Source organism: Leucoraja erinacea, chromosome 19 (assembly GCF_028641065.1).
Source record: "Leucoraja erinacea ecotype New England chromosome 19, Leri_hhj_1, whole genome shotgun sequence".
NCBI lineage: Eukaryota > Metazoa > Chordata > Chondrichthyes > Rajiformes > Rajidae > Leucoraja > Leucoraja erinaceus.
In genome coordinates, this window is record NC_073395.1 from 1543671 (window position 1) to 1569555 (window position 25885).

At 40.8% G+C, this 25885-nt stretch overlaps 1 long non-coding RNA gene across 1 annotated transcript; it reads right to left on the reverse strand.

Annotated features, from left to right (window-relative positions):
* Positions 1–366: 366 nt before the first annotated feature.
* Positions 367–25260, reverse strand: LOC129706065 (uncharacterized). Its single transcript, XR_008725003.1, has 3 exons — positions 24839–25260; positions 23834–23914; positions 367–2346 (listed from the first exon to the last, which is right to left on the reverse strand). It is a non-coding gene; the product is annotated as an uncharacterized LOC129706065 (long non-coding RNA).
* Positions 25261–25885: the final 625 nt, after the last annotated feature.

Consider the following 25885-nt stretch of genomic DNA (forward strand, 5'->3'; position numbering starts at 1 on the left):
TGATATTATTCATATGGAGGAGAGAATATAATTGCTCTAAAACCTACCTTAATTTTGCAATCTCACTAAAGGTAATACCCTTTCCCACTCCCCCCCTCCTCCTCTCCTTTCCCCTCCCTCTCCACCTCTCACTCCCTCTCTTTCTCTCTCTCCCCCTCCCCCTCCCTCTCTCTCTCTCCCTCCCCCCCTCTCTCTCCCCTTCTCCCCCCTCTCTCCCCCCCTTTCCCCCTCTCTCAATCCCCCCCCCTCCCCCTCTCACACCCACTCTCTCTCCCTCCCACGCAGCGAGGCTCTGACTCCGCGCTGCAGACAACGCAGCCCCCACCCGTCCCGGAGAAATGGGCACTCCCGCGAAGCAATATTCCACTACTTACCTGGAGTAGACACGAGGCATCGAGGTGATTGTGTCGAGTGCAAATGGAGATCTGAACCTGTCCGGGCCCACTGCGCACACGCAGAGAGACAGCGTAATTTTGCGTTGCTACTGCGTCACCGGCTTCCCCCAACTGTGCAGGTCGCAATTTTTTTCCCCAAAATTTCCAGCGGCCGGAACCAGGATTTCAGGGAATTTCCGTCAAAGTGGAAACGCTGATAGCGCTCCAATTTTTTTTTCTCAGGATTTTTTTTACTCTGGGGAAAAAAACATTTTGAGGCCCTCGGCTTCAACCTTTGAGGCCTGTAGGTAAATCCGGCCCTGCCGAGGCCCCCCTAGATCTCGAGGCCCTAAGCTTAAGCTTGTGAAGCTTATACATAAATCTGGCCCTGGTTGAGAGACATTTAAAATCCAATCTAATAATTCATACCTTTAAGAAAGCATTCTTTTGGAACCCTATACTCTGAGTTCAGCCTGATTCTCACACCAATTGTTCTATTTTTGTTCATTTCTAGCAGACAACTCTGCCAAATCTCCCAGTATATGTTTCCAGATTGACAGCAAGTGTGGCTATACACAGTATGTTCTCCAGGTTGTGTTTGTAAACCCACCCTTCCCCTCAACCTCTCCTGCCAGAGTTAGAGAAGGCCTGGCAGCACAAAGTCAGGAAACCAATATTGGAACATAGAAGGTAAATATAGATTTGAACCCTTCTGGACTGAGTAAATGAAAACATATTGGCTTTGCTTATTTATGCACTTTCTATTTATGACACAGAGACATTTTTGTGTACTGTTCTCTACACAGATCCGTTCATTAGCTCACTCAAGAAACTTACTCTGGATGTTATATCCGCAACACCGTCCCACATGTTTCCATGCCATAGATGTCCCTGTATTGTGTCTAAAGCACTCTGACACTTTACAGTCCTCCTTTCCAAACTCCACTGCAACTATCCCGTAAATCACCAGAATGGACAAAATACTTACCCTGTTGGAGTTACTCTTCTCACTTATTTCCCACACACACATTTATTTTTTTCAGTAACTTTACTCACAAGCTAGTTCCCAATTAATTAGACAGAAAATAAGCACCACATCAAAACACCTCAACACCAACAATTCACTGTGGGCAGTGCAGTAGTACATAGGTCAGTGTATAATCAAATTTGAACCACTAGTTATAGAGTCTTACAGCATGGAAACAGGCCCTTCAGCCCAACTTGCCCACACTGTCCAACAAGTCCCATGTACACTAGTCTCATCTGCCTGCGTTTAGCCCATATCCTTCTAAACCTTTCCTGTCCATGAACCAGTCTAAATGTTTCTTAAACATTCCTACCAGTCAGAAGAAGAGTCTCAACACAAAATAACGAATGTCCATTCCCTTCACAGTTGCTGCCTGATCTACTGAGTTCCTCCAGCACTTTGTGTTTTGCTTTGCAGATTCCGGCATCTGCAGTTCCCTGTGTCTTTTTGAAATAAATATTATTAGACATATATATTTATCAGTATATCATAATATATATATATTTTTTTAACTTTTCCACCAGTGTACATTGAGGCTGGAGGGTCTTGTGCATACCATTCAAACCTGCATGAGCACTAACAAGTTCAAGCCCTTTTAATAAAAATAATACAAGCTAAAATCACTGTGGGTCATACACCATCTGTGGGGAAGAATGGGAGAAATGTCATCACCCAAAATCGGCAAATCTCTCCATCCGATGCCATGGTCTGACCTCACCTGATGAATATTTACATGCAAATGCATTCTTGTTCTCGTTCAGATTTCCAGCATCTTCATCAGTCGGAATCATGTTGTTTTCAGCCAGTGCAGCTTCCAAACCACTGCTGCTGTTGCAACCCCAAGTCAACAATCTGTGGGCTGGATAAGTCCTCCCTGCGTTGCTATTGAGTCCAGCAATTGATCTCCTCATTGTTGTAGCTGCTCGTCCAACAAAGTTTGTTCATCTGAAGTTGCAAAGGAAAAAGTACCCATTGTCAGTAATAGAGGCTCAATGAGGGTAAGGGGTAAGGGGAAAAAGAAAAACAGAAAAAACAGATTGTGGATCTCACAGTGGCATAGCAGGTAGAGATACTGCCTCACAGCACCAGAGGCCCAGGTTCAATCCTGACTTCGGGTGCTGTCTGTGTGTGGAATTTACACGTTTTCCTTAAGAGCACATAGGTTTCCTCGGGTTGCTCCGGTTTCCTCCCACATCCCAAACACGGGTTTGTAGGTTATTTGACCCTCTGTAAATTGCCCCTAGTTGTGTAGGGAGTGGATGAGAAAGTGGGATAACATAGAACTCGTGTGAACGGATGATCAATGGTCGGCATGGACTAAGCGGGCTGAAGGGCCTGATTAGTTCTAAATCTGGTTTAGAAATTCACTACATAAAATAAGATGGATTACAATGATCCATGTGCTTCAAAGTGAGTGCCACCTTAAATTCAGTTTTCAATCATGTCAGTCAGATTGAGAGGTCAAGTGCCATAGGATTTATTAAACTGACTGGCTGCTCAGCAAGACTTCTGACCCAGCCTGTTACTACTGGGCTGGTATCAATATTATGTCACTAGACCCCTTGTTGAACTTAAAGGTACCAGACTTGTTCTGGAATGTGCTTTCTAATCCAAGCCAGTTCTGGAGTTAAAATACAATTCACTGAGATTCAGTCAGAAACTGGCAAAAAGCCAGTACCTGTACTCAGAATTTTAACCAATTAAACAACATTTTTGTAAGCTGGTTGGGTTGAAATTGTGGCTTTGGATGCACATTGTCAGGAAATTAATCCATTTTACAAACTAAAGACAAAATGTTTGCACAATAAATATTCTGGAAAATGTCCAGTCCAGAACAGCAGTTATTATATTTATACGGTAGACAAAAATGCTGGAGAAACTCAGCCGGTGCAACAGCATCCATGGAGCGAAGGAAATAGGCAACGTTTCGGGCCAAAACCCTTCTTCAGACTGATATATTTCTATGTTTACTAACATTGGACACTACACACAGATCCACAACAGTTTCAGTGAAAAAAAGGCATATTTAAATTAAAGAAAATAATGATCCTTATGTTTTGGGATTTTTGGGTATTCTTTACCTTTGGGAAGAATTTGGGAATGGGCTATGTTGCAGTGTTATGTTTCAAAATAAAGTAAAATTCACAGGTTTAAGTATAAAGGAACAGCTGCAGGCATTGAATACGTGTATTAAAGCCAGATGAGTCTCTTTTGTGGAATGCTGCAACACATTCCAAACACACCTCTTCCTTTCCTTTTTTGCACCCACACACTAGCACCATTCACTTCTCAAAACTACCTATTGCACAACGAACAACTACTCCCACCATTACTTCCTCAGCCCCATCACAAAGACTTCCCTTTACAGTCTTTACTTTCCTCGTTCCATTGTGGACATGCTGCGTGAAGCCAGTTTGTGATGAACCTCCAGCGTCTTCACACAACTCAATGTACATGGGAAGTAGACACAAAACGCTGGGTTGACTCAGCGGACGGACACCGTTCATACTCATTAATTCATATTTCCTTATGATACAAGTTCTGCTCTTGCAAGCTCTCAGGGGAATTCCCATGACCAATTATTTCCCTAGGATTCATTCTTTCTCACATAACCACCAATTTCCCACTGATTCTTTCCTGTATCTGCCCATCTCAATGCCACCTACAAATTCCCTTGAGCTCCATGCATTATAAAATTTGTTGCAACAATCTCTCGAAAAGTAATTAATTGCCTGGCATGCAGCACTAATATTAGATACCTTGCAGATATCAAAGATTCGTAATCCGATGAGCTTAAAGATGATATGAGCAGCACACTCAAAGGTAAAGTGGTCCTCCCAACTGCAATTGATCATCATCAATGAGACAGACTATTTGGTTTTGGAATATTTTCAGGCTCGTATGTATTTCGATTAAGTTAAATTCAGTGCATTGAAGGTAAATCCACAGAGTTTACTAGCAATTTGGGAACGTGCATTCAACCCAGTAGCCAGGACTTCATGAAGTGGCTTACTGAATTATTTGTTTACCATATCAGTTTAAAACAGTGGGGTTCAGTAATCAATTCACATACACGTTATTGGAATGGTACTTTCAGAGGCCCAGTAGAGCAATAATAGGTTTGAATGGCAGCTCATCTCGCCTATTCCCACCACTGAGAGCTGGTGTGAGCCAAAGGTTAAGTCTTTGGCTATTTCTTAAGCTGAAACAAGCAGAGTGTGGAGAGGTGTGGAGTGATAAACAGTCACAGAGGGAAAGAACTCTCTTGGTGAGGTTAGGACTGACTCCGTTCAGGGGTTTGCTAATATGCAAAATAAATGTAGCCCATCAATTGACATTTAAAACAATTATATCTAATGCTATGTATGCAAAAGGCAAATTAAATTTCGCTGTAAAATGCATTTATCTGTTAAATATTATATGTCAAATATATTCATCCTGTTTCAGAAGATAAAAATTGTGGTCCATTTTCAAAATTACATCTTCGATTGGACAAAATATAGTGATTTAATTTTTTGTTATAAATTTGCTTTATGAGAAGACTACCTATCGGACAACAAATGGAAACTCCTGACTATTGATGAATAGAGACCACATAGGTGGATGACCTGTAATATTGAACCCAACACCTGATGTTTCCTGCTGGCATCTTGGATACCATTAGGAGGTTCCCACTTAAAGAAATCAATGCAAAAATGGTTCTTCCCAACTAGGAAAAGCAATAATTAATGTACTTAGAATGTGTACCTATGATGCTATGGTTGTGTCTAGATATTCCAATAAAAAAGTATTTATTGCCCAGAATCATTTTATCATCCCCCCCCCCCCCCCCCCCCCCCCCCCCCCCCCCCCACCTTTCTCTCCCCTATTACAATGTCAAAAGAAAAGTCCGGACCCGAAATCTCACCTATCCATGTCGTCCAGGATGCTTCTTGATGAGCTGTTGCTCCAGCACTTTGTACCATTAGGGTCTCCGGCTGTTAAATCTGACAGTCTTTGTTTTTCTTCCTTTCTCCCTTGCTTTGCTGGAGCCAGTGGCTTGTGCCAGTACAGATGTAAAACACTAGTAACACTGGTGCTAGTAACACTACAGTCATCTACTGCACCCTGGACCACTGCTTTCCACTGTTTACACACAACATAAGAAACCTCGTTTCTTTTTGTGTCCATCCATACTTACAGGAACTGAATTCCAAAGCCTAACTACTTTCTGAGCAAAAATATTGTGCCTTATGCATGCCCCTGTCTTTGTGCCATCCAATATCAGGAGCAGCTTCACTATACGTACCCATGGAATCTGGAGGGGTGGAGTGAAAAACATTCACAAAGAGAAATAATTGATGTCAACCTTCTTTGTTCTAAGTGACACAAGGACAGAATGTGAAACTATTTTTTTCTCACTATTTGACTGTATTATTTTAATTGAGCTTTAAACTGACAAAACTATTGGGATAATATCTATGGAATGGTTTTCCATGTACATCATTAGCTGAACACTATTATCGAGCTACAACAAGCACAATTTTAGTCTCCCTTCAGTTTCTCCCTAATGTCTGTAATTCCATCCTCGCATTAATTTAGAGAGTGTTTGTGTTCTGTGTCACCAACTGTCCATGTGGCTGAAAAATATTTAAATTAATGAATTTAACAGGAGATTTACTGGGCCATAAATTGCTGGCAATAAAATGAAGAGTTTAATGTGCTGTTATTAGTGAATAAATCACCCAGCAATTTGTGGCAAAAGATACTCGTGACTTGTAGATCACTTTGAATTGCTGGATGACTTCCAGCATTCTTCCTTATGAAAACAGCAGCGCACAGTCAAAGTCATTGTGAGTGTCATGAAATTGATGTACTTCCACATTAGTTACCAATTATACATGCTGCAGAAAACTAGTACTTAAAATCATTTTACTGAAAAAATACATGTTGCTGCATTGCCTCTCAACATCTTTATCCACGAAACAGAACAGATCCCTTGCAAGTAGTAAATTATTCTTAGATACATAAAATGTTCATTTTAATTTTCTTCCTCTTTTTCCTTTCTGTCTCATCTTTTCTCCCAATTCAATTTTGATCGCATCCCTGCTTTGGCTCAATTTGACACTATTTCCCTCTTAGTTCTTTCTCTGTCTCCATCCCAGATCCCAGATCTCATCGAATAGACAATAAATGAAATGTTGAAACCATAAGATAGCATAGGAAATTGGTTTCTTGGACTACTATTCCAAAATCTTGATTTCATATCAGATCCATCATTGCCCTCCCTGTTTTCCACCAACCTGGGTCTCCAAAATATTCCTGACCAAAGATATTTTGAGAGGGGGGGATCAGCAGGTCAAGCAGCAGAACATGGGTAGGTGACGTTTCAGGTCAGGACATTTCTTCAGTCCCGAAACATCACCGAGCCATATTCTCCAGATATGTTGCCTGACACACTGAGTTACTCCAGCACTTTGTACATCAACCAATCAATCAATCAATCAATGTATTCATCTCATACACAATAAAGTGCAGTGAAATGAATTTTGGTTCACATTGCTGTGAACCAGCATCTGCAGTTCCTTGTGTCTCCATATTTTGAGAGGATATGTGTTAGAAATGTTAGAAATAGGATGTGTCAAAAATGCATGTGCCAGGAAATCAAGGATTACTATGCATCTTATTTAATTTATCAACAAAACAGTAATTGGACTTTAAAATATAATTGATCGCGGAGTGCTTTGGGAAACTCGATAGACTGGTTCCGTCCAGAAAAAAAATCTTGACATTTGTAATTAGTGCATTCTTTGTAATCTTCCATGATGATTTAATGGTAATTTTACATTAAGATTTGTTGTGACTTTTTTCCTTAGAATGTTTTAGTATTTTAGTTGAAATCTATACTGGTGTACACATGGCTGCAATTCTTGCACATTTTGTTCACATAGCATTTACAGAATAATTCACTGAATAGTTTTGCATTTTTCTTGATAACAAGACAATAATGTCCCTTTGTGGAAGTGCTTGTCATGGGAGAGTATGTTTTGCAAAAATAAATATAGGAAGGAACTACAGATGCTGGTTTAAACCGAAGATAGACACAAAATACTAGAGGAACTGAGCGGGATAGGCAGCATCTCTGGAGAGAAGGAATGGGTGACGTTTCGGGTCGAGACCCTTCTTCACCTGAAACATCACCCATCCCTTCTCTCCATAGATGCTGCCTGCCAGTGACTCCAGCATTTTGTGTCTATCTTTTGCAAAAAAGAAGTGTTCACTCTGAATTTACATCTCAAATGTAATATGGTGATTTGACATATGGTAACTGGACTGTAATCTTATAAATGTATGAACAAAATTAATACATAAATATTAGAGAGGCCATTCACATGATAATAGCAGACGGCTTATTTTGCTCAATACAGCTTTGTCTATAAAAAACTCAACTATGAATCTACCGTACAGTGGGTAAACAAGCATACTGGTTTAGTTCTGGACTAGTAATTCAGAAACTAGGAACAATAATGTAGATAAGTAAATTCAAACCATATCCCCTGTCTGTGGAAGTTAAAGGCAACTCATTTCATAAGCGAATTTAAAAACTAACATTAGTAATGACAATAACAAAACGACCGTATTATTCTGAAAAGAGGTCTGGTTTATGAACTCCTTCCAGGGAGTCCTTATAAGACCCAGACAGATACACTGCAATATGTTTCATTCTTAACTACACTCTGCAAAGGTGTACCAAGCCATTCAGTCCAAAGGGACATTTTGAAAGTAAAAATGCTTGCATTGTCCATACAGGACGAATGAACAATATCTAAATATTCCCAAGGAGATTGTGAGGTTGTGTACGGCGGTATCAAGAGGAATCAAAGACAGATTATTATCCAAATGGAGAAAGACAGCAAATGAACAAAGTTAGAAGGGATGCAAGTAATATATATACTTAAGAGAATGTAGAGTTTGGCTCAATATTCCTTAGTGATGAGATGTGACCTTCCTCAAACAGATCAGATTGTAGGGTATATATTGGGATGCTTTCACTTGTGGGAAAGTCCTAAAAAAGGAGATGGAGTCTCAAAGAATGGGACTGGTCATTTAAAAAATACACAAATACATTTCTTTTCTCAGCAGGTAGTGAGTCTCTGAAATTCTCGGCCACAGAGGATGGTGAGCCAGATCATTAGATATATTCACAGTGAAGATAAATATTTGAAATATTGAAGAACTAAGGGCTATGGGGAGCTGGCACAGGAGGAGTTGAGACCAGCATAGATCAGCTATGGTAATTGCTGGAGGCCTACTCCTACTCCTATTTACCTGTGTTTTGTGTTGATTTATTTTGAGGAAGGTGCAGAAATTGGGGAATAGGAAGGCATTGCGATTGATGGAGAAGTCTTAAACCATCTTTCTATAAGCTCTATGTATTCCTCTGCGTCAAAGATATTCATCCCAGCCCTTCTATGCTCATGGAGCTCCATTCAAGAATTTATAGCAATTTCCGACATTTCTGAATTGCCCTTTGCTTTCTTCAGGTAAACCTGGAAGTCAGATTAAGGAAGAGTCTCTTTGCATCTCGTTTCAACATTTATTTCTGCAGATTTTAAACAGATCTTTGAAATTGACGTTCTTCCACTATCCTTAATGTCTGACAAGGAGCGCCTGCATTTCAATGACTGGAATGTGTCATTTTTACTCATGTATTGCTTTTGTATGATCCTATAGGCTCAGCATTCAAGTTTAATAGGAGTAATCACTCCCTTTCTCTGAATACCTGAAGACAATGTTCCTTATAACCCGATCATTAAATCAGTGAGACATCGGTGGATTTGAGGAGTAGGTTGCCATGTTTGCTTTCATTATTTTTTTCTTCTTTATAAAGCAAACAATTTCAGACTACATCAAATTTCTTGCCAGCAAAGTGCCATTAAATAATGGCAATGGAAATGAATTGTATGTTTTATTATTGTGCCTGTTCAGTCTAATTGTTTTGGAAATCCAAAAATGTTCAATATTAATGGGTATCTGCATTTTTTTTAAATGAGCTGCCAAAAATATTCACTTTTTTGCCCAATGTTCCCAGTTTACTGGCTCACTTCAACTCAGGCTGGTCCCAGAACATTAGCTCCAAACTTTATTGGTTTTCTAACCAAACCCGCTCCCTGCCTTTCTCCAGAATGGGTCTAACTTACAATAATTGAAAATGTAGATGCCAGAGTTCATGGGCTGGAGCTTCAGAACTATATCCGGAGGGAGCATTGCATTGTCAACTATGCAATCTTTCATCTAAGATGCCAAACCTCATATGTTCCTTTCGAAGCTGTGGCACTGTCCCATTCACCTCTACCCCATTAAGGACATTGGACTTTGTGTCTGGAACTGATGCACTGCAATGCTGAGAACTATATTCTGCACACTTGTATCTTCCCCTTTGCTCTATCTATTGTACTTGAGTTTGACTTGATTGGATATTTATGCACAGTATTATCTGATCTGATTGAATAGCACGAAAAATAAAGTTTTCACTATACTTCAGCACACAGTAGAAGAAAAAGCGTAAAGCTAATCTGCAGGGAAGCAAGTCCAATGCATTTCAGATCTTTTCATACATAGTATTATATTTTGTAATTAAAGTTCTACATTGGATTAAAATAAAACCATAAAATCCTTGAATTGCTCAATAGTTCAGGCCACATCTGTAGGAAAGAAACGGGTGATTTTCAGGTCAACGAAGTGGATGGAGCCAAAATAAATGAGTTAGATTGCAGGGAGGGTGCAGAGAGGTCGTCTAATAGGAAAACCTGGGTGACCATGGCGATAAGCAGCAAACAAGGTTACCTGGTCAATGGAGACACAACAAACTGCAGATATTGGAATCCCGAGCAAAACACAAACACCTGTCTATTCTCTCCACAGATGCTGCCTGACGCACTGAGTTACTCCAGCACTTTGAGTTTTTATCCAGTCATTGAGAGAATGGGAGCAATTTTTGAATGTAAATATTAACAAAATAATGAAGGCTTTGCAACATGCAGGCAGGAAGTCATGTCTGCATGTTCTGACACCCAGAGCAGCACACAGAACATTAAATGCTGTACCTCAATTTGCAGTGGATCTTGCTGTAACAGCACAGGAGACCACAGAACGACAGGTCAGAGTGGAGTGGGATGGGGAATTCAAGTGGCAGGTACTGGATGCTCAGGATCACCCCTGCATTTACTCCTAAAGACATAGATAAGTAAATTTGAAGCCAAGTTGAGAAGGCAAAGTCCCTTCTAATATCCTGCAAATGCTGCATGTGTAAAAACTGAAGTAATTGCTGGATCTATGTTGTGTAAATCTTTAAATGTTATTTTTATGGGAGTGTATATTTTAATTTAGTGATGCTAGTTTTCCAGTTTGGTTCAGGAACCAAGGCAAACTATAGAGAAAATCAACACAATCTTCTTCCTCTCTTTAATCTATTTATACATTTTTCCTAACCAACGATCTTTGGCTTTATAGCATTTCCAGGAGACAGAAAATGTTCAACTTTTTCCAAGCCATGTTGCACACAACTGACTGAGGAAATCCAAACATTTGTGAAAAGGAGTAGTCTCCTGATCTCTCTCTCAGTGTGTTTCATAATAGGAAAGCTCCTGTGAAATCTCTCAGACAAGGAAGACTTTAGATGGTTTTTGACAAAGAGAATAATTATATCAAAATTTATGTTCCTTCGTCCAGTCACAAAATGTCAGTGACTTCATTTCCTACCATAGGATGTGAGATCATTTGAGCTGCAAAAATTACCATGAGGAAAACAAAACAATTTAAAGTAAACCATTCTCATGATATTTATGTGTTAGAAAACAAAATAAATAAAAACAAAGAAAATGCTACGACAAAATAAATATAAAGCTTAATTGCAAAATACCGTTTCTTGGATGGAATTACTGAGTTTGAACTGAGTTTAGTTTATTGTCACGTGTACCGAGGTACTTTGAAAAACTTTTGTTACGTGCTAACCAGTCAGCGGAAAGATAATACATGTTTACAATCGAGTCAGGATGTACAATTGGTGTTGTGTTGCTTCATACTTTGTGTGGTGATGTTGCAGCACAATATCAGGGATGCAGCAGTACTCTTGTCTCTGAAACAGAAATGGATTGAATCTCCATTTAAAGTATATAAAATCTAGGCTAATTCTTCAGTGCTTTGTGTACCTAGCAACTCTGACTGGGACAACTCTTCCTTCCAGAAACCTCCCATTTCCAACCATGACACTCAATGATACAAAGATTCTTAAACAATATGAAAATTGGGGCTGGCCTGAGATTGCTGGTTGATGATTTCATTCAGGCTGTGGGTCCATTCTGTGGGTGATGGTGGAATCATTGAATCAAACACTATGAAAGCAGACTGATGATGACAGAGTTGGTTAAATGAATCCATCAAATGCTGATGAGTTGTTGCTGATATCTTGGTGGCCTACCTGCATCTGATGAGGACCTAGTTCTGGGATATCTCCAAGCACTGCGACAAACAACATTTTTCTCCAATGGGAATGGAAATGCTACTAGCTTTGGCTAGACATACATGACATGTCACTGCATGTCGATATATGCATCCTATGCAGCATCCTATGCTATGAGAAATCTGGAATAAATCTCAGAGAATGCAACTAAAAATATCACTGTGTAGGAAGGAACTGCAGATACTGGTTTAAACCAAAGGTAGCAAAATGCTGGAGTAACTCAGCGGGACAGGTAGCATCTCTAGGGAGAAGGAATGGGTGACGTTTCGGTTTGAGTCTGAAGAAGGGTCTCGACATGAAACATCACCCATTCCTTCCCTCCAGAGATGCTGCCTGTCCCGCTGAGTTACTCCAGCATTTTGTGTCCACCTAAAAATATTACTGTTCCATCAACAATGGATCAAAATCCATGAACTCATACTGCAAGTTGCATCTGAGAAATTAAGTCATCATCAGTTTCCCAAGGGCACTTAGGGAAGGATTTTGGAGGGTCTAAAACATTAAATACAATTTTACGGTGAGAGAGGGAAAGTTTAAATAATATTTACATTGTGGTAGATGTCTGGCACTCACTGCTCGAGGAAGTGGTGAAAATAGATATGATAGCAATATTTAAAGGCCATTTAGACAGGCATGTGGACAGAATGGGAATTGGGAATTGAGGATATACATGTAGATCATGTGCAGGCAAATGTGCAAGCAAAATTGGCATCATGGTCAGCACAAACATCGTGGGCCGAAGGGTCTGTTCTGTTTTGTACTATTTTAAGTTATATATTCTGTAATGTTCACTCTCCTCAAAGTTAGTACAAACTCAGTATACTTTGCAACACTGAGATCAGCAAAACACAGAGAAATCCACAATTATTGGAGGTTAGGAGTAACACCAGAAAAAAACAAATACAAACGACAACCAGTCAGAAAAAGGGTTTCGGCCCGAAACGTCGCATATTTTCTTCGCTCCATAGATGCTGCTGCACCCGCTGAGTTTCTCCAGCAATTTTGTATACCGACAACCAATTGAAGATAGCCGAGTCCCATTCCTTTACCCAATAGAGCTTTATAAAGGGTCACAGACCTGACATGTTAACTGGTTATTTTTCCACATGGTCAAGGATTATATCAGGAAATGTACAATATAGAAAACTACCCTGTAAAGTTTTTTTTCTGACCTTGGCATACCATGCCAAAGTCAAGGCCAACCTTTGCAAGAATACTGTTACATACCATAAATACTGGTAGTGGCCCTGATGGTGGTTTCATGGGTCATCAATCAAGACAGATGATAATGATTGCCATTACTGTAGCCAGTGTATTATGCTGTGAGGAGGATAGTTCACGATCACTATTTGATCTGCTGTGCAGTTTACTTGTGGTAAACATGGTGCATAATAGCCTCAAGTCAGGTAATCCACTCGATAAGCCACACCCCTAAAGAAGTGATTGGATACCTTCAACAGTTTCAACTCTATTAATGACACTCAGAATATTTTGGATAGTCATCATTGCTAGCGATGAACCACCTGAGCCAAAAGCAATCTCGACAACAAATCCACAAATCAACAAGGTCTGGTTTTACATGTATATAATAACTAAAACCTACTAACAAAGAGGAGTGTTTCTTGATCAGCTGGGCAAGTAGGCAGAGGAGTGGCTAATCCATTGTCACTACCAGGGTGTCAGAAGTTGTGGGGAGAAGGCTGGAGAATAGGGTTAGGAGGGAGAGATAGATCAACCATGATTGAATGGCTGAGTAGATTTGATGGCCTAACTCTACTCCTATCACTTATAATCTTATGGTACACAAAAAAGCTGGAGAAACTCAGCGGGTGCAGCAGCATCTATGGAGCGAAGGAAATAGGCAACGTTTCGGGCCGAAACCCTTCTTCAGACGTTTCGGCCCGAAACGTTGCCTATTTCCTTCGCTCCATAGATGCTGCTGCACCCGCTGAGTTTCTCCAGCTTTTTTGTGTACCTTCGATTCTCCAGCATCTGCAGTTCCTTCTTAAACACTTATAATCTTATGATCTATCCTAACACACCAGGGACAATTTACAATGTTTACCAATGGCAGTTAACCTACAAACCTTCAAAGTTTCATAAGAATTGTAAATCTATTTTTAAATTCAGTGTATAATGAGATATAGCACAAAAATAGAGGATATATAGTATTTTGAATAAATTGATGGAATGTAACAGAGATTACAAGTTAAATATCCAAATTTTAGATTCAGTATTGTTCATTTTTGTGCATCTTAAATAAAGGTATTTTTGTGGCATCTGCAGAACTTCAATGCTGCTCAATCTGTCAGAAGCAGTCTCACTTGGTAACACCCTCCTACCATCCGGGAGGCGCTACAGGTCTCTCCGTTGCCGGACCAGCAGGTCCAGGAACAGCTTCTTCCCTGCAGCTGTCACACAACTCAACAATGTACCTCGGTGACTGCCAATCCCCCCCCCCCCCCCCCCCCCCCCCCCCCCAGCGCCCCCCGGAATTGCCATCCCCCCATTGTCAACAGGCCAAAATGTGAGCAACTCTTAAACAGTAGCCTTTGGGAATATCTTCACTAAAGGACAACAGAGGTCCAAGAAAGCACCTCACTGCTCCCTTCTCCAGTGCAATAACAGATGAGCAATGGTCCAGTTGTGCTCACATCCCAAAAATACAATACATTAATTTTATGTGGTGTGGTTCCTATGTACATCTACTGCAAAAACTGAATAAATATATACAATACAAGGCATTGTTTCGAAATGGATCGGAATGCAACAAAAGTATGTGCCATAGATCAAATCAACCTGCTTCTTATCATATTCTTTAGGCCCTTCTTCAGTAGAATATCTGTCTCTGAATTGTTTGTATTCAGTCAGCATTGTGAATCATTCTTGCCTTCACCAATCCTTAGAATGGAATCAAGTCACTTCTTCTTTTTCTCTTTGCCATTACAGGTGTATTGATATCTAAGAATATAAGAACAGCCAATGATAATTGTCCCAATATCACATGATGCTTCATTTGTTATAAAGAACTGGAAAGTCAAAAACATTGAGATGAACATTTAGTTAAATATTAAAAACCTTTTACCTTTTTTTGAGTGTGCAATTGTTTAGAAAACAAATTCTCAAAATGTTCGTTATCTAACAATAACTACAACATTGTATGGACAATTTTTTTCAAACCCATTCAATACATTTTGCATCGTTTCCAACTGCCTACGAATCCCTGGAAATATGATTTGTGATTTGATTTTTTTTTAAATAAACTGACATTAAGTAATTTTGAGAGAAATTACAATTCTTTTGGCTTTTGCCATCATTTTGCAGGTAAATGCAACATATTTTATCATAAATGTATCCACAGAAATGTTTTTCAGCATGCCCAATTGTAGCAGAGAAATCAGATCAGTTGCTACAATGCTACTGAGCCATTGACAGCTTATGGACATCATTAACTGTGGCAGGGGGAAAGGTGATAATCCCAACCAGTCAAATCTAAACAGCTTCTGCGTGTGCTCTTGTATTTTGTTTGGGAAGATGAGAAATTTCTACATCATTCAAGTGTTTTGGATTGCCTTGTGCTTTTTAAATAGATAACAATGTATTTCTTTTATTAGCACCTCATATTCCGCCTGGGCAGCTTGCATCCTGATGGCATGAATGTTGAATTCTCCCAATTTTGCTAGCCCTTGCTGTCTCCTCCCCTTCCTTAACCCTCGAGCTGTCTCCTCCCATCCCCCCGCCCTCGGGCTACTCCTCCTCCCCTTTTTCCTTCCTTCTCCCCTCCCACCCCCCATCAGTCTGAAGAAGGGTTTCGGCCCGAAACGTCGCCTATTTTCTTCGCTCCATAGATGCTGCTGCACCCGCTGAGTTTCTCCAGCAATTTTGTGTACGACCTTCGACCTTCCAGCATCTGCAGTTCCTTCTTGAACACTTATTTCTTTTATTAGTTTTGTTTATTAGTTTAGAGATACAGTGCGGAAACACCGAGTCTTTGGAGTGTGGGAGGAAACTGAAGAGCTCAGAGAAAACCCACGCGGTCATGGGGAGAACATACAAACTGCAAACTCCGTACAGACATCCCCCTTAGTGGCGATTGAACCAGGGTCTCTGGCGCTGTAAGCACTGTAAGGCATCAACTCTACCACTGTACCACCCTACTTGACACCAGTAATCTAGATATCAGTAATCTTTTCATTGTTACACTTTATTTGTTGGTCTGCAACTCTCGTATTAACCCGCGTTCTTGTATACTTGAAACTCTTCAAGTCACAACACAATTTTTGTAGCTCCTATTATTTATTGTCCTTTGTTAAACTTGAATATCTCTCACTTCCGCATTATGGATCGTCACCGGTACTTTCCTGAATATTTCTTCCTTTTCTATCATAAACCTTTGAACAATTATGTTCCAATTGTTTGTTTTCAATCATATCATGTTTCTTTGAAATGTGCTTTTATAAACCCCGTATGAATAATTCACAAACATGGCATGGATTTTTTTTTCGAAACCTTTTAATTTCCTCAGTATAATTTGAATTACATTGTATCTCAGCTGCTTTCTTTTAAAAGTAGAGGCAAGCACAGCTTGTAGAGCTGCTGCCTCACTGCACCACAGACACGGGTTCAATTCAGACCTTGGGTGCTGTTCATGTGGAGTTTGCAAATCCTCCCAGTGACCACATGGGTTTTCTCCTAGTGCTCCAGTTTCCTCCCGCGTCCTAAAGGTTTGTAGGTTAATTAGCCTCTGTAAATCACCTCTAATGTGTTGGGAGTGGATGAGAAAGTACAATAACATAGAACTACTATGAACGGGTGATCGATGGTCGGCATGGTCTCGGTAAGCTGACGGGCCTGTATCACTAAACTAAACTGTTCTACACACTTGTACGGTGAAACAATTTTAATGGAAACGCACTGGGCGCATTTGAAAAAGCTTCATGAGTTGGTGCAATCATACAGCAAAGAGGAAGCCCGGTTAGCCCACTGTACCTGGGCTCGCTCATTAAAAGACCTATTCACCGAGTCTTCTCCCAGGATGATTTCCCATATTCCTGCAATTTTGCCTTTTTAATAAAATCCCATTATTTCATGTACGTTAATGTTGGAATAAGTAAAATACTTGTTTTTTAAAAGTTATCCTATATGATACATCACTGAGATGGGGACTATTGTATTACTGACAATGACTTACAATGGTTTTGGCTGGGTAACCTCATTGGGGGGGGGGGAGGAAATCTTGAGCTATTATTACACCGACCACAAAAGTGTGAAATATAGTCTCAGAATATTAGGGTAAAACATAACCATATGGTATTCTATGACATATAATTTCAGTAAGTATTTGTATCACTTAATGGATAGTTTAGGTGCATTTACGCTGTGGCAGCTGGTCTGAGGAACTGCACTCTGGGCTCCAGCCAAGCTCGCCTGTTTACACTGCTTGGCTCCTGCCTGGCTGAAACTTTAACCATCCTGTTTAGGAGAAAGCTCTGCGAATGCCTTAATGCACACAGGCACAGAGCTGTCTCCCAAAAATTAGAAACAACAACTTTGCATTTAAACAGCGCAAAATGTAAGTGTTGAGAAAGTGGAGGGGAATGAATGTCTGTCTTGCACTTAAAATTAATGACAGATAGGTTTACAGTGGAGGGTCCAAAGGAACCAGTCTAACAGTGAGCCAAATTTAAACTCTATGGTGCATCAAGCCAAATACCACCACTTCCACTTTAGTGACAGTGTGAAGCTGCAGGGGATTTCTACCGGTATTAAAAGTGTCACTGAAGGTTATCATCAGCCATTCTATATTTGCAATGGGCACTTTCTGAGTCTCTGTGGAGCACATGTGAAACAATGCACATTTTACTTGTTTGAATGAGTGACACTGACATTTGTGCACAATAAAAGCAGAGAAATTAAGAGCAGGAATAGACCATCTGGCCCAGCCTGCTCTGGCTGATCCTCTAACTCAATCCTATTTCCATCCATTATTGCTGTACGCCTTAATTTCCTTCTTATCCAGAAAGCTTTCAATCTCTGTGCTGGATGAGCTCAATGACTGAGTGTGCACAACCCTCTGAGGTAGCAAATTCCACATATTCACCATACCTTCAAAGAAGCCATTTCTCCTCCTCCGAGTCTTAAATGGCACACCCCTTTCTGAGGCTGTGACCCTTGGTTCTAGACTCCTGCAGAAATGTGGTAATTTTCAATGCAATCATCTCACATTCTTTCCAAGAAAATACAAGCCATATTTACTTAATCTCTCTTCAATACACCATCCCAGGATAAAATGTTGTTACACTCCATCTATGATAAGTATTATATCCCTTCATAAATAAGGAGACCAGAACCACACAAAATCTGCTGTATCTCCCAATTGCTAACCATTTTAACTCCCATTCCCATTCCCACGCAGACCTTTCCTTCCTGGGCCTGCTCTATTGCTAGAATGAGGCCATGTGCAAACATCTCATATTGAGCTTCTTGTATGTCTTACAACCCAAGATATCAACATTGAATTATCCAAGTTTAAGTAACTAATCCACAAACACCACCCACTTTTCACCCCTCTGTCCCCTGTGCCCCATCTGGATTGTGCGCCCATTTCTCCCTTTCCCCATCCCTCTGTACCCTTCCATCTATACTTATTCCTCTGGCTTCATATTTCACGTCTCTTCTATCATCTCCTGGGTGTGTAGGAATGAACTGCAGATGCTAATTTACATCGAAGATAGACATAAAATGCTGGAGTAACTCAGCAGGACAAGTAGCCTCTGTGATGGTAGATTCATGCCGATGGTATTAGGGAGACGCAATAAACTGCAGGTGTTGAAATGTTGATCTAAACAACATGCGGTGGAGGGTCTCGACTCGAAACGCCACCCAGTCCATTTTCTCCAAAGATGCTGAGTTACTCCAGTATTTTGTGACTATCATTAGTGTAAACCAGCACCTGCAGTTCCTTCCTACACAACCCAGTGGGTCAGGCAGCATCTGGGAAAAGAATGGACAGGCGACGTTCCGGCTCCGGGCCCTTTTTACGATGTTATTATATGAGCTATAGATGGTGTTGATTACTGTTACTGATTACTGGGATCGCTGCTGAGAACTCTTCAAATACGCCCTCTGCAGCCCTATCCACTGATGTTTGGTTTTACATTTATGCGAGTTAACTATTTGCGCAGCTTGCCATGCGATTGAAAATTATGGGATATTGGGGTTTTCAATGGGTGAAATCATTCTCGGAACAGTAATAGATAAAATGCATATTTCACTCGCTGCTTATGTCTCATATCAATGAAACTGTAAAACAAGCACATTTCTCGTTTTTCGAAAATAAAGAAAAGGACCAAGCACCACGTTGCGTAACATCCCCCCCCCCCCCCCCCCCCCCGAAATGACAGTGAACCAGAATAAAAACGAGAACTATGGAAGCCGCGTTTGGTTTTGGAGATATAAGGACGTGTCAGTCCACAGCTTCTTATAGCAGAAACAGTCCCGAATCCAGACATCACAAAATACTGGAGTAGCTCAGCGGGTCAGGCAGCATCTCTGGGGAACGTGGGTAGAGGACGCTCTGGGTCGGGACCCTTTCTCACATTTCAGAGTATGAAACTTAGCTTATCCGTGTACTCCAGAGATGCTGCCTGACCCGCTGAGTTACTCCAGCGATAGCGAGACACAAAATCTCGGCAGGACAGGCAGCATCTCTGGAATGGAGAATAGATGGGTAACGTTTCGAGTCTTCTTCACACTCCAGCACTGTGTTCTGTGCAAGATGCCAGCATCTGCAGTCCCTGTGTCTCTGTCCAGGCCGCTACTATTGCCATTGCGGAATCAATAAGTCAAGAAGCAGTCCGCTCGGAACACCGAGATCTATCCATGCTAGATGTTACCCGACTTCTCCCGCTAAGACCACGTCTCCAGTACACTACGTTATCGTCTCGCGTTCCTCAATCGTGCCAGCATTTGATTAAGTTGAGCGAGTACTTCCTTAACACACGGGAGACAGTAGATTAGTGTGTGAACTAACGAAGAATAGTCACTGAAAATCAACCTACGTACATATTCCCTCTCCCCGCTCAGTCTGGAGAAGGGTCTCGAAACGTCGCCCATTCCTTCTCTCCAGAGATGCTGCCTGTCCCGCTGAGTTACTCCAACATGTTGTGTCTTTCTACTATGTACGTTTGTTGGGGTGGCCGTGGGGGGGGGGGGTCATAGTATTTCTAGTTTCTGAATGAAGCAATACATTTCATGAGGGCAAGGGGTGCTATTTTTTTCGAGAGCAATTCATTTGTTTTCGAATGTCTTCTTCAAATGTGGAACAGTTCTGTGGAAGTATTTGGGAAACATTTATGGAACTGAGAGTCGTTCAATTTCTGAGAAAAACGTCAAAGTCACAGTAACTCGGTCAATAGAAGACGAAACAGTCAGCAGTTTTCGATTCGCGGCAGCAGTCGTCGTTATTACTTTAAAGATATATTTAAAATCTTCGTTCATGGATTAACGTAATGTTCATTTGGAGATCTCGGTCAATGAAGTACTTGTCGGCTCGTGTCATCGAAATAATAATCCAGTGAAAGAGAGCAATCATGTTGCTTATTCATGCAACGGGTTTTTCTGCGGTTGGTGTTGGTTTAAGCAGACGTGAATTCGGTGAAGTGAGGCTGTGGTGGCGTCTGGACATTTCTCATCTGCCACTAAAAGTTGTGAAAGTGCTTCATCTTTATCGCCAGTAGTCAGTATTTTACCGGCTGCCCCTTCAACTGCAATATAACCAAGGGTCGTAGACATGATCCACTCTAGGAATAGGGTTGAGGATTAATCAAAACTAAAATCGTCTTATTGAGTAATGAGGATGAAAATCCGACAAAATATTTTCGTGAAATTAAGGTTGTTTCACAAAATGTAGTAAAATCGACCTCCGATCAACAACTGTCCATTGAAATGTATATAAACCCCTGTCTATAATTCCGTAAATGTTTACAGTAATCGTGCCATCCAGTGTGGGTTGCGGGTTCGATCCATTTCAATAATAATTTTCAATTTGCTGACATTTTAAAAGCATTTGTGCGATCAACGTTACTTTATCACCACTAACTGTGAAAGATGAAGTGCCCCTGCGTGTAAAATATAAAGAGTGGATTATGTAAGATTCAGTGGTAATTCATACGTAATTATTAAGATTGGATCACATCTGAACATATTATGTTGAGAATGTGATTTCAGATCAATTAAATATGATCCAGCAAAATGGGGATACGAATTATAAACCCGAGATTCATATTATTTTAGTATATAGAGACACAAAAAAGAATCTTAAAATCTCTACAATTTCTCTCCACTTTATACAAAACGTTTTGGCGATGAAATCAATGTATCTGACACCTAGTTTCTGGTAATCTGATATGATTCTACGCGTATTAATTTGACACTTTACAACCATTGGAAGATTGCATTTTTATAAATGAAGAAGCGTTCCGGCAAGAAACGTCGCCCATCCATGTTTTCCAGAGATGCTGCCTGACCCGCTGAGTTACTCCGGCACTTTGTGTTCTACTTATAAAAAGTAATGTCTTACCGTGGTAATAGTAACTCTCATTTTTAACTCTCATTACATGGATTTTAAAATATTTGTTTTTAGCCTGTTAAACAAATTAAAGACAGTGATGTCTAACTAATTTAACTCTCATTACATGGATTTTACTAACTAATTCTTGGACTTGTTGACCGAGTTCTCATGTGGAATATTCTTTACCTGAATCTTTATATGAAGACATTTGTCTCCCAATCTAACTTTTATTTCTGCTTGCAATGTAATACTGTATAATGTAAAATGTAAAACTTAAACTCTCTGCCCACCCAACAACAAACACCTTCAGACAAGGTGTACACACACGAGAAAGACGATAACTATGCTACAATATGAACTTTGCGCGTACATCTCACGTCTATTTCGAATATTATTCCAAAATATGAAAATATTATCTCTTTCACTTGATAGTGAAATTTAACATAACGTTTATAACGTAAAATATGTAACATAACAATTTTTGTGACATTTTAGAGGCGTTTGTAGAATTAACATAACTCCATCGGCAATAACTGTTAAAGATTAAATGTTGCTACATATATAATGCACAAAACATGGACCACTGCCAAAATATATTGTCCACTGATAGGAATATGTACGAGACCACGAAAATAAGCCATGTAAGGAACGATTTTTAATATCTCAACGAAGGAACTGCAGATGCTGGTTTGCACCTAAGATAGACACAAAATGCTGGAGTAACTCAGCGGGACAGGCAGCATCGCTGGAGAAAAGGTATAGGTGACGTTTCGAATCGAGACCCTTCATCACTTCATAATTGATGTGCTTAGTTAATCGTCTTTCCACGTCACACTACCATAAACGTACAGATATTGCAGTACCTTGCCAACTTGATCCTTGTGCCACGAAGTCCAGACACCGAGTCTCAACACTGGTCATTCATCCTCGTGTGCATCGAGCCTCCAACAATCATGTTGGTCTATGTTGGTCGTTGGCATAAACCAATTTGTTCCTCCACTGAATATAATCATTCATTTTGTGCCTCACACCCAATGTTGATATACGCATCATCTGCCCCTCGCTCTTCACAACAATTGCCAGAAGTACCACTTATACATACACGCATCGACTAAAAACGCATTCCGGTTCTTCCGAAACGACCCGAAACGTTGCCTATTTCCTTCGCTCCGTGGATGCTGCCTCGCCCCCGCTGAATTTCTCCAGCATTTTTGTCTACTTCCGGTTCTTCGCTCCAGATTTTGGCGATTATTTGCTTTATTTGGCCTAAATATTTGAGGTGCTTTCTTTGTAAGTAACGTAAATTTCATCCAGAGCGATAATGATTTTTTTTTAATTCTCCCTCCAATAGAATGCAGAATATGCAAGGCAGCTAAAGCTTCAGTCAGACAAAGGTGTATAAACTAAAATCGGATCTTAAAGTCAACTGAAAACATACATGATTTCTAAACATTGAAACAAGATGCGCGGAAGCATTTATACACATCATGTCAGTAGTTTCAAAGCACCTTGTAGAGAGAGCGAGAGAAAGGCAAAATAGAGGCCATTTTACTGAAGATGCTATCACTTAATGCCATCCACTTGATCTATTATCAAATTAAATCAATTCTACAATTAATCAACAGTACTGAATATACTTTAGATCAACATCGACATGCATTACTGACTCAGAAATAATCCCTGTTTCTCTGTCGCAAGATTTCTTCTTAAAATACATTGTACTTCTTCCCCTAAGATTCGTCTGTCAACAATATCTAAAATCAGTCTGAAGAAGGGTCCCGACACGAAACGTCGTCTATCCATTCACTCCACTGAGGCTTCCTGGCCCATTGAGTTACTCCAGCACTTGGTGTTTTGCTCAGGATTCCAGTCTCTGTAGACAAAAATGCTGGAGAAACTCAGCGGGTGCAGCAGCATCTATGGAGCGAAGGAAATAGGCAATGTTTCAGGCTGAAATCCTGAAGGAAATAGGCAACGTTTCGGGCCGAAACCCGGAAGGGTTTCGGCCCGAAACGTTGCCTATTTCCTTCGCTCCATAGATGCTGAGTTTCTCCAGCATTTTTGTCTACCTTCGATTTTCCAGCATCTGCAGTTCCTTCTTAAACACTTCCAGTCTCTGTATTTCCTCGCGTTTAAAATAGACATCATTGATTATTTGTGTGAGATTATATTGATTTAGAGTTCTGTGAAAGCGTGTTGTAATTACGTGTAATGCACATTTTCAAACAAAGCAAATGTTTTATGAATGGTGAGATGTTTTTGAGGCGGGGGTATAAATGACACCTCGTGTGTGTGTGTTAATTTCAAACGGGAACAGATTGCACTTAAAGCAAAGCAAGACATGAACATGTCAGTATCACCTTGGTGTACACAAACTGCGGCGTTTCAATGTGGTTTTGCATTGCATTCACTTTTCTGCCTGACGCACCAGATAGCACAACCTTTTAATAAAAAAAACATAAATGCATTAGTTTGGGCGTGATTTTTTTTTTGGGGGGGGGGGGTGGCTGGAGGTATAGCAGTATCCATAACACTGTCTGACAGTAGCTATCCCTAAGGCTTAACAAGCTGAGTGCCTTCGAATTATTTCCAGAATGATCAATAAATGCAGATGCTAAATGCATTTCGTTGTCTCTGTACTGTACACTGACAATGACAATTAAAATTGAATTGAATCTGAATCTGAATCTAAATGGATCTCGCAAATCTCCAGGGCATTCAAAATATTAAAAGCTTTAAAAATATTTCAACAGAAGCAACATTCACTCGCCGAAGTGTCAATAGTCAGTGGAAACGTGGCAACTGTTGAAATGCATCAAATATCTTTTGCTCTTTTGTGTATTCCAGTGTTAAATTTCAGTGTTTGTAAAAAAAAACAACCTTGTCATACTGATTAAAAAGAAACTTGCCGAAATCATAACACTGCTGGTCATACTGATTAAAATAATAAAAGTGGCCCCTAAACACGGCTCATCTCAAGTAAATTCACTGTTTTGCATATGCTTTCCCAACAAGTAGTTTCTGGAGAAATCAGTGTACTTAAAAAACAATAATAAAACCATGTAGATGTTAAAAAATAGACATTTTGACAAAGATGGTTTAGCTGAGGCCTACACTGGAGGTTTTAAATAGACACCTGTCCCCATCAGGTCGGTTGCTGTTTGAACATTCCTCCCACAAGGTATTTGTAAAATAATTTGAAAAACTATCGACATTATTAGTAAAATCCGCCCCAGTTTGGACAACATTTGCCAGTCCCTTGTGTTTCCATTGCTCAACATTCATATTGATCGCTTTATGTTTTTGCATTTGCTTTATTTATCTCTCTCTCTCTCTCTCTTCTAAAATGACAGCAAACTACTCACCGGCTTCCTAATGATATCCAGGAGTGAGCGGCCGGCAGAATTTTTTGTTTAAAGACATTCATTTGCAATTCGTTTTAGAGTCAGCGAAGGAAGGAAGGAAGGAAGGAGCTGATGGGAGGAACCTGTCGCGTTGTAACATCAACTAAAAAGGTGCATTCGCCAGAAAATTAGAATCTCTCTTTATTCCCCACTCCGTCATTTGAAAAACGCGTCTCTTGAAAGCTCGGTGCATTTAGTTGTTTTGTGTCAAGAGACATTATTGCCTCGTCCCGCCCGCACTGACAGGACTAACCGCGCGCCTAAACTAAAGTCAACTCCAGCCGCCCGACGGTGCAATGTGTCAGTTCCCGCACCCTGGTGCAAAATAAAAACCTTTGCAAAATGTAAATTGCAAAAAAATAAATAATAGAATTTGGGCGCAGTTTGACAGAAAATGATGTTTTTATTTTTTTGCGGGGGGGGGGGGGGGAGGGGGAGGAAAAGACGGTTATTGTCGTTTTTTTCAAAAAAAAATAACGCGGGTTCAAAAAGTTGGCCGGGCTGAGGCGCGCGGGGAGAGGCGGGGATTGATCGACGTGTGGCTGCTCCAATGGGATGCGGGCTCAGTCGCCGCCGCCCCTCCCCCCATCCTTCGTCACGGTGGAGACTGACCAATGGGGCGAGGGTACGGGGGCGGGATCTCGGGCCGGGAGTGAGCGCGCTGACGTGTGTCGCGGGCGGGCGGGCGGGAGCGCGCTGACGTGTGCCGCGGGCGGGAGGGAGCGCGCTGACGTGGGCCGCGCTCGCGCTGCCACTGGCCGCCGCCCCGTGGCGTGCTCGCTCTCCCCGGGAGCCCAGCTGCCAATCACCCCCCGCACCACACTCTCCATGCTGCAAGCGCCACTTCCGCGACTAACCACCCCCAACCTTTTTTTTGTTAATTTAAAAAAAAAAAAAAAATTCCACCATGCTTTTTAATCTTTGCACTTTCTGCACATGCATCTGTTGATCATTCTGCAAACAATTCCAAAGGGCTTGTTGTACCCTCAGGCTTAGCTACTGTCAGGC